General features: G+C 39.7%; 1 long non-coding RNA gene across 1 annotated transcript; it reads right to left on the bottom strand.

Moving 5' to 3' along the window:
* Positions 1-7,535: 7,535 nt before the first annotated feature.
* LOC308388719 lies at positions 7,536-13,617 on the bottom strand. Its single transcript, XR_013970162.1, has 3 exons — positions 13,600-13,617; positions 11,316-11,370; positions 7,536-8,037 (listed from the first exon to the last, which is right to left on the bottom strand). It is a non-coding gene; the product is annotated as an uncharacterized lncRNA (long non-coding RNA).
* Between the last annotated feature and the right edge of the window lie 1,223 nt (positions 13,618-14,840).

Below are 14,840 nucleotides of genomic sequence, written 5' to 3' on the forward strand. Positions count from 1 at the left end.
AAATATGGTATCTAACCAGATTCTTACTCTGGATGGCATTACCTTGGCCTCCAGTAACGCTGTGAGGAACCTTGGAGTCATTTTTGACCAGGACATGTCCTTCAATGCACATATTAAACAAATATGTAAGACTGCGTTCTTCCATTTGCGCAACATCTCTAAAATTAGAAATATCCTGTCTCAGAGTGACGCTGAAAAACTAGTTCATGCATTTATTACTTCCAGGCTGGACTACTGTAATTCATTATTATCAGGATGTCCAAAAAACTCACTGAAAAGCCTTCAGCTAATCCAAAATGCTGCAGCAAGAGTACTGACAGGGACTAGAAAGAGAGAGCAGATTTCTCCTGTTTTGGCTTCCCTTCATTGGCTTCCTGTTAAATCCAGAATTGAATTCAAAATCCTGCTCCTCACATACAAGGTCTTAAATAATCAGGCCCCATCTTATCTTAATGACCTTGTAGTACCATATCACCCTATTAGAGCACTTCGCTCTCGCTCTGCAGGCCTACTTGTTGTTCCTAGAGTATTTAAAAATAGAATGGGAGGGAGAGCCTTCAGTTTTCAGGCCCCTCTTCTGTGGAACCAGCTTCCAGTTTGGATTCAGGAGACAGACACTATCTCTACTTTCAAGATTAGGCTTAAAACTTTCCTTTTTGCTAAAGCATATAGTTAGGGCTGGACCAGGTGACCCTGAATCCTCCCTTAGTTATGCTGCAATAGACATAGGTTGCCGGGGATTCCCATGATGCATTGAGTTTTTCCTTTCCAGTCACCTTTCTCACTCACTGTGTATTAACAGACCTCTCTGCATTGAATCATATCTGTTATTAACCTCTGTCTCTCTTCCACAGCATGTCTTTTATCCTGTTTTCCTTCTCTCACCCCAACCGGTCGCAGCAGATGGCCGCCCCTCCCTGAGCCTGGTTCTGCTGGAGGTTTCTTCCTGTTAAAAGGGAGTTTTTCCTTCCCACTGTTGCCAAAGTGCTTGCTCATAGGGGGTCATATGATTGTTGGGTTTTTCTCTGTATCTATGAAGCGCCTTGAGGCGACTTATGTTGTGATTTGGCGCTATATAAATAAAATTGAATTGAATTGAAAGCCAGGTGTCAAAAATGTGGCTGACGATGGATTCAGGCACTCATTATTCTTTTTTCATGTTCTCTATGATTTTGTATATATTTGGTGTCATTGTTATTGAGAACACATTTGAGTCATTGCTGGTATACATGGTGGTATTGTGTAATAGAAAAGAATATAAACATATAGAGTCCCTACAACCAATGTTCCCTCTAATTTTTCATGTGTCTGAGTGAACACACAAACTCCCTGAGTGATACCTTGGACCACTGTGAGCAACAGCAGACGTGTGCACTGTGGTCATGCCAGCATTGAATCCATCCAAGTTACATGGTTTATTTAAATAATCAAATGACAGCATTTACATTTATGTTAGACTACTTTGAAATAACTGCTTTAGTCCACTTACAACGAAAATTTAAAAAAAATCTTGTTCATGATCTGTGTAGTATGTTAACACTATTGGAAGTAAAAATAAGTAAAAAAATGCCTACTGTTAGCTCTGCCTCAGGGCCTTACTTCAGGGTCTACCCCGAGTCCTCCACCCGCAGGTCCAGCTGCAACAAAAGGAGGGATATGGACAGATTTTGACATGCAGATTGTGTCAAGCCAACATCACCGGTCAGCTTCCAGTGATGTACTCATTGAAATACGCCGGTACTCAGAGGAAAAACTGATTCCCCGAGATAAGGATCCATTGGTTTGGTGGCAAGAGCATGAACAAACCTTCCCATCCCTAAGCAGACTTGCAGTGAGATACCTAGGAATCGTTGCTTCTTCTGTACCTGCAGAGAGAATCTTTTCAAAAGCAGGAGAGGTTGTGAGCAATAAACGGAGCAGACTTAGAGGGAAAACTGCTGCTGCGGAGTCGGGGCGGTCTGCCTCCCCCCACCACAGGGAAAAGGGTAACACCACCTGGGTCTGGGTGCAGTTCCCCCCTCCAGGGGCAAGGGTACCTAGACCCGGTTTGTAGAGTACGCTTGGGGAGTGTGATCGTGTGTACAGCGTCTCTTTATGTCTGTCTCCACGTTGGTTGAGTGTGGAGTAAGTGTATATGAGAGCATGAGGGTGGGAATGGATGTTTGTATCTGTGTGTGCCTGTATTTCTGTGTCTATATGTCAGGTTGGGTGTCAGGCGCCACCTCTCTGGGGACATCTTAGGCCCTCCAAGGTTTGGAGGCCTATCTCCCCCCACCACCACTTCCCCTGCCAGTGGCAGACTCCCTCAGACATCGATGCGTTGGTGGTTCTTTGTGTCCGGGGATGGGCGTCCAGGTACACACCGGCTCACTCCTTGGCGGCCGCTTATCGGGGCCTGGAGCCTGGGGCTCGCTCGGGCCACTTCGGAGGTCACTCCAAACCTCGGTCACTCAGGCACGGCTGGCTGCCGGCGGAGCTCACGGGCGCGTCACTGCAACTCCCCTTGGCTTTTGCTCCGCGGCTGCTGAGTGAGCCCTCATCTGGGACTCTCCTCAGCTCTTTCTGGGACAGTGGCGTGGCTGCCCCTCTGTTGGTCTTCCTTGGTCTCTTGTGTTCTGGGGGCCTCTGGATGTCTGGAGTTTTGATCTCCTCCATACCTGCTTCATGCCCTGGAGGACGGGGCAGTGGCCCCCCCACACCCTCTAGCAGATCATTGCATGAAGGAACCTTTTAAAAAAAAAAAAAAAAAAAAAAAACAAGCGCGTCCATGCTCACAGGTGTACACACGGGTGATCACACCCACAAACTACACCCTTTTTGGCTCCTACCTCAAAGCACACTGTGTTCTGTTGATCTTATGTGCTGCACAATAATGTTTAATATTTAGTATTTACTGTCATATTCCCATATATCATTGTGATGTTGTTTATTCTATTACTCTTGTTCTCTTCTGCTTGTTTTCTTTTTTTCTTTCTCAGCAGGTGATCCAGGTGATTGATATATGCTTTTTTTTTTCTGCTCATTCTGTTGGTTTTTGTTTTTTGCCCTTGTCCCCCGTCCCTTTTCTCAGCTGTTTTTCTTTCCCTCTTTCTTTCTCTCCTTCTTTCCTCCAGTCAAGTCTGTCCCGTATTCAGTAAGTGAAAATAAAATAAACCATAAAAGGTGAATCAAATGGACCATTACGGCAAGGCTGGGATGGTCAATTTGGTAAAGTAAATCCGTTGGGCATCTTTCTTTGCCTTTAGACAATAATTCTGATGGCAAAAGAGCCAAACGGGACAGGCAAAAAAAAAAAAAAAAAAAAAAAAAAGAGGGAAAACTGTAAACATGCTGTTGTTCCTAAACAAAAACCTGTGAATAAGGGAAAGTGTTACTGTCAAATGTTTTTGTTGACATGTCCAGACAAGATAAACGTTAAATGACATGTTAAATTATGTTGAATGTCTTTATTGACATGTCCAGACAAGATAAACGTTAAATGACATGTTAAATTATGTTGAATATTTTTGTTGACATGTCCAGACAAGTTATCGTTAAATGACATGTTAAATTATGTTGAATATTTTTGTTGACATGTCCAGACAAGATAAACGTTAAATTGTGTTGAATATTTTTGTTGACATGTCCAGACAAGATAAACGTTAAATGACATGTTAAATTACGTGTTCAAATAGCACACAACTTCAGGTTTTTTTTATTTGTATATAATAATTCTGCATTATTAAACAGTAAAAAAAAGTAGTCTGATGTTCTGTAATCAATTTGAAGCTAAAATTTGAAATACAATGTACAACAACTTAATGTTAAAAAGTATCGGTATCGGATCGGTATCGCCGATACCACCCTGAATTTTACTTGGTATCGGATCGGAAAGGAAATGACTGGTATCGCACATCACTACTGGTGTCGGCACATAAGGACGCTGTCATAGCCTGTCGACGTTGATTAGGTGCGTATATACGAATGTGAATCGCATCATTGGCTGGACTATGGGATAAGGTGGCATCGTTCTCATCCCATACTGGGGCAGCCAGTCACTTACTGACTAACACTGCAAAACAGAATTGTTAATGTATTTATTTTAATTTCAATTCAGGTTAGATTTTTTTTTTTTGTGCGCAACACACATTTTCAGAGATTCAGATTTTCTGTGCGCAGAGACCGTGCCAGCAGTGCGCAATTGCGCGCAGCTTAGAGGGAACATTGCCCACAACCTTTGTACAGTATTCTGAAGTGGGAAGGAATTTTCGGACACATTTTACTGAACTTTCATCACAAAGAAATGTTTGTATATTCAAAGATTTTCTTTTCTTTTTCTGTAAGGACTGAGTAGAGGAATGTAAGAAATATCCCAGCATGCAGTACTGTGCCCTTAAAAGTATAAAGATTCTCCTCATTTCTTTATATTTTACTAGAAAAATTGGAAATAGGTGCAGCAATCTATTAAAATATGTGCAAAATTAAATGGAAATACAATGTATATGGTAGAACTTATACAATTCTAGAGAGCTGAAATTCCGTTTTTGGTATAACCACTTCATTCTTCAATACAGCTTAACCTCTCAAGCATCCTTGCAATTTCTTCAGGAGTTTCTTCAGTAGTCTTCAGAGCAACAAAATATTGTCTAGTTATGTCAACTATTATGTACTTTATGTTACAAGTGTCAGTCTTGTTGAATGAACTAATGCACGGTTAGAAAATATTATGAATATCAATCTTGTTGTTTGAGTTAGATCCATTTATTTAGATAACAAAGTTAACCGCTGATAAATTACATTATTAACACATCCAAAGAAATGTAACTTTATTCTTGTCCTGTAACTAGCAGCAGTTGCAAGCATCCAACATTCATTCTTGTTCTTCCTCTTTCAACTAGGGATGGACCGATCCGATATACAGTATTGGTATCGGTCCAATCCTGACCTAAATTACTGGATCGGATATCGGGGAGAAAAAAAAAATTATCTGATCCATTAAATATCACAAAAACATCTCTCTCTTTTCAGTCCAGCTCTCGAGTAAATTTGCATACATCAGCTTGTTTATTTTGTTTTTTTCCTTCATGTTTCTCTTTCTTAAGAATAACTTTTTGACCCTTACAGTGAGACACTTTCTGATGAAGCTTCAGTGAACAACAGATTGATCAACTAAAATGCTAGACGAAGCTCTCAGATTCTGTGTCAGCTGTTTGTATTTATAAACAATTATATATTTAATTGTTTGCCTGTTTTTGTTTTTAATATATATGTATTACTTTTAAATACTGTTGGTATCCCATAGAACTTTCTAGACCTGCCACTTCTACACTGCACAGCATGCCTAAATTTAGTGTTTTTTGTGGTAATAGAGCTTTGTTAATTACCTTGTTGGAGTAAAAGATCAATTTATGCCTTAAAAAGCTTTACATTTCGGCTACATCCACACGTTCCCGGGTATTTTTGAAAACGCAGATTTTTCTATGCGTTTGCACCTTTCGTCCACACGTAAACGGTGTTTTTGGTCACTGAAAACGAAGATTTTTAAAAACTCCGGCCAGGGTGGATATTTTTGAAAACTCAGTTTTTGCATTTACGTGTGGACGAGAAAACGGAGAAAACGCAGCGTCAAAGGTGTGCGCATCTTTTGACGTCACACACGTTATTGTTTCGGTGAAATTAATTTCTACAAAACTATTACTGTTAATTGTAGTCTCTGCAGTCTTTAAATGCTTACATACACACACAGTTACTGTCCCTCCACACATACGGCTCGGTTCTGCTTCTATGCACCAGCTTTGTTTACTTTTTCCCCACCGAGGCTTCTAGACTTCTGATTGGCCAACATTTCTGCACAGTTAGGAATATATCGCCACCTGTTGCTTTGGCATGTTCCTAGCAGCGTTTTCCTTCATTTCTGCCTTTACGTGTGGACGGGATTATTTTTTAAAACGAAAACGGAAAATCTCCGTTTTCAAAAATACCCGTGTATGTGTGGACGTAGCCTTAGTCCAGTACCAGGACTTAGTGAAAGAAATAAACACTTTGAAAGACATTCAGAAATCATGTGAAACAATTACTTAAAAACCACTGTGTGGAATGTGCCTTCATTCAAGAGACAGAAAATTTACAAGGAGAAAAAACTCCAAATCGTAATTAAACTAAAGAGTTTTCATGTTGCCCTGTCTCTGCAGCATACTGGTAGCCTTTAGAGATTGTATATGCATACTTAAATGTGCAACTCTATGCACAATCAAAGACAATGACCTCATTAGCGTTTTCCAGTGCCTTCTGTTTTTTCCTATTCAAAGGTAATATCAATATATCATCAATGCAGTTACACACATAAGCTTAAGCATGAATTTGGCCATCTCTGAAAATCAAAGTGTTTGAGAGAGAGGGAGAGAGGTAGATGGGGTGACAAGTTCATCAAAGTACAAGGCAAAAAATAATGTTCATTATTTTAAAAAAATATAAAACATTCAATAGAAAGCAATATACATATAAAGCAGGGTGATGTAACTGAATGGTTTGAAAAGAATTTAAAAAAAAAAAAAATCAATCACATGCTATTCTCTGTGCAGTCATCCGATAAAAACCCAGTTGAAAATTTATGGGAGATTTTTGGCTGACATGCTTGACAGCCCTCTCCATCTGCTTCCTCTCAAATTTCCAAATGAGGATAAATCTTTCTGAAGAATAGTGTGAAATCCTCTAGTAGAGGAGCAAACAATAGGATCAGAGATTCTTTAGAGGCGTGCTAGACAAGTGTAAAGTACTAATTTACATAATGCCTAAAACGGTGTAGTACCTGCTGTGCAAGATGTCAGCTATATTAATGCTAAAATCTTTCCAAACCTGTCTCTCCCTTTAGATTCTACAATGTAATATATGTGTGGTTTATATGTGATGTGCATTGAAGAAAGAAAGTCCAAGCTATGCTAAGATGTTTATGTTCTTCTTGTGTTTTCTCATGCGCAAGTGATCCCTAATTCACAGTCAAGAGTTCAGCTAGACTCTTTGATCCATAATCCGGTGACTGATCATAGCACTTTAACCTAGAGGGTTCCACTTCTCCTCAAGTGACCCTCAGTCATCTCCGTCATATTCACTTAAATGAAGGTATCCTCTTGCTGTGAAAAATGGAAGGGTGTCATGTGGAAGAGAGGCAGCCCCTATGCCACTGCACCACACACAGTGCACTGCAGTGGATGCAGGTTGTAATGGATGTAAGAGGAAGGAATATATTAAACAAGAGATATATTACACCTCATGTTACTCATTCACTTAATCAGCCATAAGTGGAACGGCTCTGAATTTTCCAACCTGATATGTTTTTATTAGGTAAAACACACTGGTAGAACACATTTAATTTAGCTGTCAAGAGGAAGCTGAAAATTCATTTACATTTGTTTTATTCCCTATGCTGCTGTGCATGTTATTTCCTAAAAAGCTGATATTATTCTGCACGGTCTTCTAAGTGTGTTGAAAAGCTGAAAAAAAAACCCATAATTCTTCCCCAAAAGTATGCTAATACAGATTCTTATGGTCATCAGACGCCACCTCTCTGGGGACACCTCAGGCCCTCCAAGGTTTGGAGGCCTATCTCCACCCACCACCACTTCCCCTGCCGGTGGCGGACTCCCTCAGGTGTCGGTGTGTTGGTGGTTCTTTGTGTCTGGGGGTGGGCGTCCGGGTACACACCGGCTCACTCCTTGGCGGCCGCTTGTCGGGGCCTGGGGCCTGGGGCTCGCTCGGGCCCCTTTGGAGGTGGGGTGCCCCCGGCCTCTCGGCCTGGGGCTCGGTCACTCAGGCACAGCTGGGGGCCGGCGGAGCTCACGGGCGCGTCACTGCAACTCCCCCTGACTTCTGCTCCGCGGCTGCTGGGCAAGCCCTCATCTGGGACTCTCCTCAGCTCTTACTGGAACAGTGGCGCGGCTGCCCCTCTGTTGGTCTTCCATGGTCTCTTGTGTTCTGGGGGCCTCTGGATGTCTGGAGTTTTGATCTCCTCCATACCCGCTTCACACCCTGGAGGACGGGGCTGTGGCCCCCCCACACTCCCTAGCAGATCATTACATGGAGAAACCTTTGGAATGCAAGCATGCTGATCCACACAGGTATGCACACATGGGTATTCACAGACGCGGACTAAAGCTTTCTTGGCTGCTGCCTCAAAGCACACTGTGCGCTGTCTATCTTGCGTGCTGCACAATATCGTTTATTATTTAGTAAATATTGATATCTATGACTAGCTAGTTTATTGTGATGGTGCTTTGTTTTCTCTATTATTATGTTGCTCTTTGTTGTTTGCTGTCGCCTCTGTTTGTTTTTTTTGTTTGTTTGTTTTTTTTTCTCCATACAGGTGACCCAGGAGTTCTTTTTTTTTTTTTTTTTTTCTCTCTCTTCCCCCCCCTTCTCACCGTCTCTTCTCCCCTTTGGTTTTCTTTCTTTCTCTCCCCCTCTTTCTCTCATTCATTCCCCCTGTCCTATTTATTAAAAAAAAAAAAAAAAATGACAAAGGATGAACTGAAGCTCTGCCATCACGTAATGTCGCATACTGCTGTTTCTGATGTCATTTAAAAAAAAAAAAAAAAAAAAAAAAAGATTCTTATGGTCATAGAAATAACTGGATGATTCTTTTTGTTATACAACCTAAAAGTATTATGATTTATGCTCAATGAATAGTGGACTGAACAAGCTGTATTTGATTATCCATTCTTTGGCTGAGGAACACAACTCACTTACAATACGACTTATGATAGTTTTCAGTAGAGTGCCTGCATAAAGCAAATGTCTGCACTTTGATCAGTGTAATTAGTTTTCAGTGCAACGTCTTAGTTAACCTCATTTAAATGGAAAAGATCAACAGTAAATCTTCTGTTATGATTTATTCATATCATATCCCACCATACATATGGAGTGTGGAATCAAGATGCCTAATGACTGCATAATTTAAAGCAATAGTACTGTCTATAATCTACTTAAAGTTCACATGAAGTGAATGATGCTAAAAAAAATTGTTGGAGTAATATGTTCAACATAAGAGTACCAGGTATATGATCTGGCTGGATATTTAAACACTCTTCCTGGCAGAATTGGTAAAGTTCATTTTCATGTTAATTAATGTTAGCCTACTTTATCTATTCTAAAACCAATTTTGATGTGTGTTTGGGATCATTGCGCCTCATAATTGTGTTTAAGTTTCAACTGTCTAATTGTTGAATTGTGGGGAATTTAAAGAATTCAGAGGTAATCCTTCTTCACTATTCCATCCATTTTGTCCAATTGCTGGTACCACTAGCATCATAACAGCCCGAGAGCATGATGCTCATCATACTTGATATCTGGTACAGTGTTCTTAGGTTTGAGAGCCTACCCTTTGCTCCTCCACCTCTTATAATTGTGGCCAAATAGCTCAAGTGATGACATATCCAAAAACGTATATACTTATATACAGTTTAAATGGATGATACTGTAATCTGCAGTTGTTTAGAAATAACTCATTAAGCTTCTAGAATGGATTTCCTTAAGCCCTGACCTCAACCCTGTTTAAAAAAAGTGCTTAAAAGCAACTACTCTAAAAGTCAGTTACAAGACATTAAAACCTTCAAATTATCATTACGCTTATGTGTAAGTTCAATAAGGAAGCTCTGTAATCACTCATCTGCCTGCTTTCCTGGGTGTTCATCTGTCAATCTCAATACTGACATCATTACTCTAGTCCAGTTATCTTCTCATCCACCTTCTTTGAGCCAAGTCAGCCTCCACTTTAGGCATGGTTTAGCTCTGTTCTTCATCAGTCTCCCTTTCAGACTCTCTTTCGTGCAAACCACCTCTTCCCCATCTCTACCTCAGAGACTTCAGCCAAAGCTCTATTCAAGCCTCAGTCTTCATCTTCACCACCACCACCACCAGCGTCTAGACTCTGGGTGGTCTTGTCCTAAATCCTATCAATGGTGGGATTCTGTTCTGTCACGATATGTCATTGGACTCTAACTGTCAAATACATTAATTTCTCCATCTCAAGAAATCTTGTTCAATTCTTCAAAGTGATCTCTCCTTATTGAAATGACAGTCAAGAGTGTGTAACTTTTGACTATAATTGTGTCTTTCACATAGATGCACAGCAGGAAATATCAAAAGGTTAAATCTAGGGGTTATTTTTTTGTTAAGTAGATTTTTATTTTATACACGAATCTCTTTTTCCTGCTCTCATATGGAGGTAACCTTGTTAGCACTTGGTTTCTCTTTTAATGGCGATCCTTTCTGTCCATAAAACACGGAAATACAGTATTTCTCTTAAACTGCTTACAAGGTTAGTGATCTGTTTGGTGCCAGGAGGTTTAGAAAGCCATTTTTAATCATAAGCCCACAACTGAAATTGTTGGGACTCCTGAACTGTGAAATCAATGTGGTCATGGGAGATGCCACATCATGTTGGTATTTGTTCTTTGATTACCATAAATGGCAGAAATCTTAAAATATCTTTCCTGGGAAAAAGAAAAAAAAAACCCCAATGGTACAGCAATGGTCATTTGACCAAACACATTGTTATTTGTCTGACAACATGAAAACAGGTAGCTTGCGGTCATGTAAATAATAACTGTTGTCTAGCAAAATAAAACGTTTAGGGATATCAGACTCCTTTTATCTTTTTCAGAGGGCCACAGTGGGTGATGTACAAAGGTTCTGGCACTGAAACCAGAGACAACTCTGCCATTTACACAGAACCATTAAGTCACAGTCACAGAACTATCATCATAATTGACCATAACCTTAATGGCCCAGAGTTTCTTTGTTTGTTTGTTTTACTTAAATCACATAACAAAATAAATGTTACATATCCCAGAGGACTTACAAACAATTTAAGTTTTCTTCATAAAACAAGACACACTGTTACACTTTTAAAATAATGCAGTTGTAACGCTTCCAGCTCTTCAAAGATCACACACGCTGAGAAAGGTTGGCTTTTCACGGTTTATTCCTGCAGAAGACATAGAAAACACTTACAATGTGTCTTCTGGTGGTACCCGCAATTGTAGCTCCCTCACAGTGCAAACACACCTTGTGTTGACAGACTTAGAATCTACTTCTTAATAAAGAAAAGATGGAAAATAATAATTTCTTCAATTTTACAGTCTGTCACACTTAACTTGCATACAAAAAGACATCTTATAACCCATAAAAATACATTTCACAATCGTATAAAGCAAAATAACAGGATAACAGAAGTATCACCGGCTAAACATTTCCCTCTAGTGGACAAATTAATGGTAGCGCATTACATTTTCACTTGCTTGTGCTTTACAGACAAAATGACTGTTAACAAGCTCACGTACCTGCAGAAGACATGGAAATCACTTGTGTCTTCTGGTGGTACCCGCAATTGTAGCTCTTACAATGTAAAACAACATCACAAAAAGCACAGTAAAACAGTGAGTCCAAACACATTTCCTGCTATGCGCAGCAACCACTAGGGGGCCGAAAAAAGCTTACTGCCAAAGAGCATAAATACGGCAGAAACACTGTTTAACAGCAACCTATGAGGTGCCGTAAGGGACATTATTACTGAAACGCTCTCACACACACAACTGAAACGCTCTCACACACACACTACTGAAACGCTCTCACACACACACTACTGAAATTTTAGCTCTCACACACACTACTGAAACGCTCTCACACACACACAACTGAAACGCTCTCACCCACACATAACTGAAACGCTCTCACACACACACAACTGAAACGCTCTCACACACACAACTGAAACGCTCTCACACACACTACTGAAAAACCAAGTCATTTCAGTTGAACAGGAAGGCGTTTCAGTTGAACAGGAAGGCGTTTCATTTGAACAGGAAGGCGTTTCAGTTAAACAGGAAGGTGTTTCAGTTAAACAGGAAGGTGTTTCAGTTAAATAGGAAGGCGTTTCAGTTAAACAGGAAGGCGTTTCAGTTGAACAGGAAGGCGTTTCAGTTAAGGCGTTTCAGTTAAACAGGAAGGCGTTTCAGTTGAACAGGAAGGCGTTTCAGTTGAACAGGAAGGCGTTTCAGTTAAGGCGTTTCAGTTAAACAGGAAGGCATTTCAGTTGAACAGGAAGGCGTTTCAGTTAAACAGGAAGGCATTTCAGTTGAACAGGAAGTTAATTCTTGACAAGGAAACTGAAGGAAAAAGTGTTAGATTTCAAACAAACCACACAGATGTCTACTCAGCAACCTGTTAGTTAGGGGTGGGTTTTTGTAATCGATTTATTGATTAAAATGGATTCTGGCTTGGATAATGTGAAATCGATTCATTAAAATCCTGAATCGATTTTTTAATATAAATTTATTTTGCCCGAAATGCCAGAATCTCTGGTGAAACCTCACAAAATTTCAACAACCACCAAACAGCTAAGACAGTAAATGAGAGCAGGTACACGGCTTCTGCACAAAGACGTAAACACACAGCGCGGACCCGCGGATCAGAATCAGTGAGATGTCGCCTTTCTCACCCGACAGCACGGACACGGTCGGGGCTGAAAGCCGACAGTTCGCTGACTCTGATCTGTCGGCAGGTCCGTGCTTTGTTTTCACGCCGTTTTTGCGCCGATTCTAAAGCTGTTAGTTTTATCTCTCTCCAAACAATATTGACTGAACCAGCAGCAAAAGAAGATCCAAACTGCGCTTCACATAAACATCGTCATGAATTCCCTCACTGTTTTGCTTCCACCACGATAAAATCGCACGTCATGCACAGCCCTCTCTCTCTCTTTCTCTCTCTCTGTACTTCAAGAACAGTTTCCCGTTTAAAAATCTGTTTTCTGCATTATTCGCTTGCTTGTTAGGCACAAGTCTACTGTTGTTTACAGCGCAGTCGGCCACTGGTTTTTGTTTTTTTTTTTTCATTTTACATACTTCCGAAAAGAAAACCTAATTTCTGCCGTTCAATACTGAATAAATTTAAACTTTTTAAAATTATGCAAAATGCAAAACGTTAGCCGTGTCTCTAATAAAACCGCTGTAACGTCAGAGGTAACGTTCATATGTTGATTAATGGTTTTCTTTCGTTTTTGATGTACTGCAGAATATTTTTTATAAAATCCCAGGCCAGGAAAACCACCTTCATGTTTTTATGTGTTTTATCTTCAGCTACTTTGACACAAAGGCATCTGCTGTGATGCTCACACCTTTGATAAAGTCTTGCGTGTGTCAGCTTCCTTTTTTTAAATACAAAAATATGTAAATGTACTGATCTGAATTATAATATTTCTGACTGTCAAAATTCCCCATAATCAAATCGAATTGAATTGAATCGAATCGTGGAACAAATCGATTCTGGACCTTAGTGAGACAGCTGCATTACTTAACAATATATTAGCCTCAGCATAAGTCAAAATTTAGAATAGCGGGAGACGTGCATTATCCTGGTTATTTTTTAGAAAGCGTTTCAGTAGTGTGTGTGAGAGCGTTTCAGTAATAATGTCCCTTACGGCACCTCATAGCAACCAGCCTTTGTTTCTGTTACACAGTAACATTCGCACATCAATATAAACCTATATACATCGACATGTACAAGTTAAGTAACAACATTCACACCAGAAACCATAAAAATGCCACATCCTTTCATTACAGAACTTACCCTCACAGTGCAAACGCGCCTTAGCAGCTTCTAAACGCTAGAGTGAGATCCGGTTTCTGGGTTTTCAAAATAAAATACAACAAAATAAATAGTGTGATAAAATTCACACTTAAAATAATTAAGACCAGGTAAGTGCATGTTTTTCAGATGTATTTTTAACTCAGTTACACAGTCAACTCTGTATTCACAAGAAAAGTTGCAATAAACTGGCAGAAGAAATATGCCTTGGATCCTCATACACATCCATGATATGAAAAAGAAAGGGATGTTACTTTTCGAGAATTAAACCTTCTTTTAAAAAGTTCTGCATTGTATCTCTAAACAAAGAACAAAGATATATTTCATTTATCATTATTATTATTATTATTATTATTATTATTATTTTCACAGCAAATTCTCTAAATATTTTTTTTTTCCATTCTATTTCTATTTCCCTTTCAATGCTTTAACTAATTAGTCTGACAGTGTATTCTCAAACAGGCGTCCTCTTGTATGATAATGATGGCTGTGTTATCCAAGGAGCACAGTCACATTTCAGGAAAGGAGCAGAGATGATGCTGGAAAAATTCAAGTGGATTTAAAGTACTCTCTTGCGTTTCATTTAGCTTGGACAATGTGAATACCTCCTGTTAGAATTGTCGATGAAATGCTGATGCTTTTCTATCATGCTGCCTTCCCACGGGGAAACTTATAAGCAGCATGTTCACCATGGGCATGAGCCAGCAGCCTACTGCCAGTAACACTTTTATGTTTTTTTCCCAGCGCTCAACAAGTGGATGCAGGCAAATTGAGTGTTATTCATGGACACATAACTAAATAACAGGTGCCTTGAGAGATGTTACCATGGTCCTTCACACCAAGGCTTTTGCCAGGAGTACTTCAGCACTGAGTAAGAGACATAATACTAGAAACTGTATTTAATTTAAAAAAAAATTTTTTAAAAAGAAATGGATGTAATAAATGACTCAGTATGATTTATAGCTTTACAGAAAGAATGCTATATATTTTTAGAGAAATTGTGTTTTGCTTTTTATTCATGGTCAGTTTTTTAAATAATAAAATTGAATTACTGCCTTGTGATTGCCTGCCGGCCAAATGTGCATCCATGTTTGTTCAGACTCATATAGTTTATGTAAAATAAAGATTGTGGTTTTAATAGTTTGTCTCCATGCTCTGTCTCCAAGATTCTGCCCCTCTGCTTAGCACCCATCGTAGGCACACACTGGTTTCACATACACCTC

The sequence above is a fragment of the Rhamphochromis sp. 'chilingali' genome (genome assembly GCF_963969265.1).
Source record: "Rhamphochromis sp. 'chilingali' genome assembly, chromosome: 2".
NCBI classification, from domain to species: domain Eukaryota; kingdom Metazoa; phylum Chordata; class Actinopteri; order Cichliformes; family Cichlidae; genus Rhamphochromis; species Rhamphochromis sp. 'chilingali'.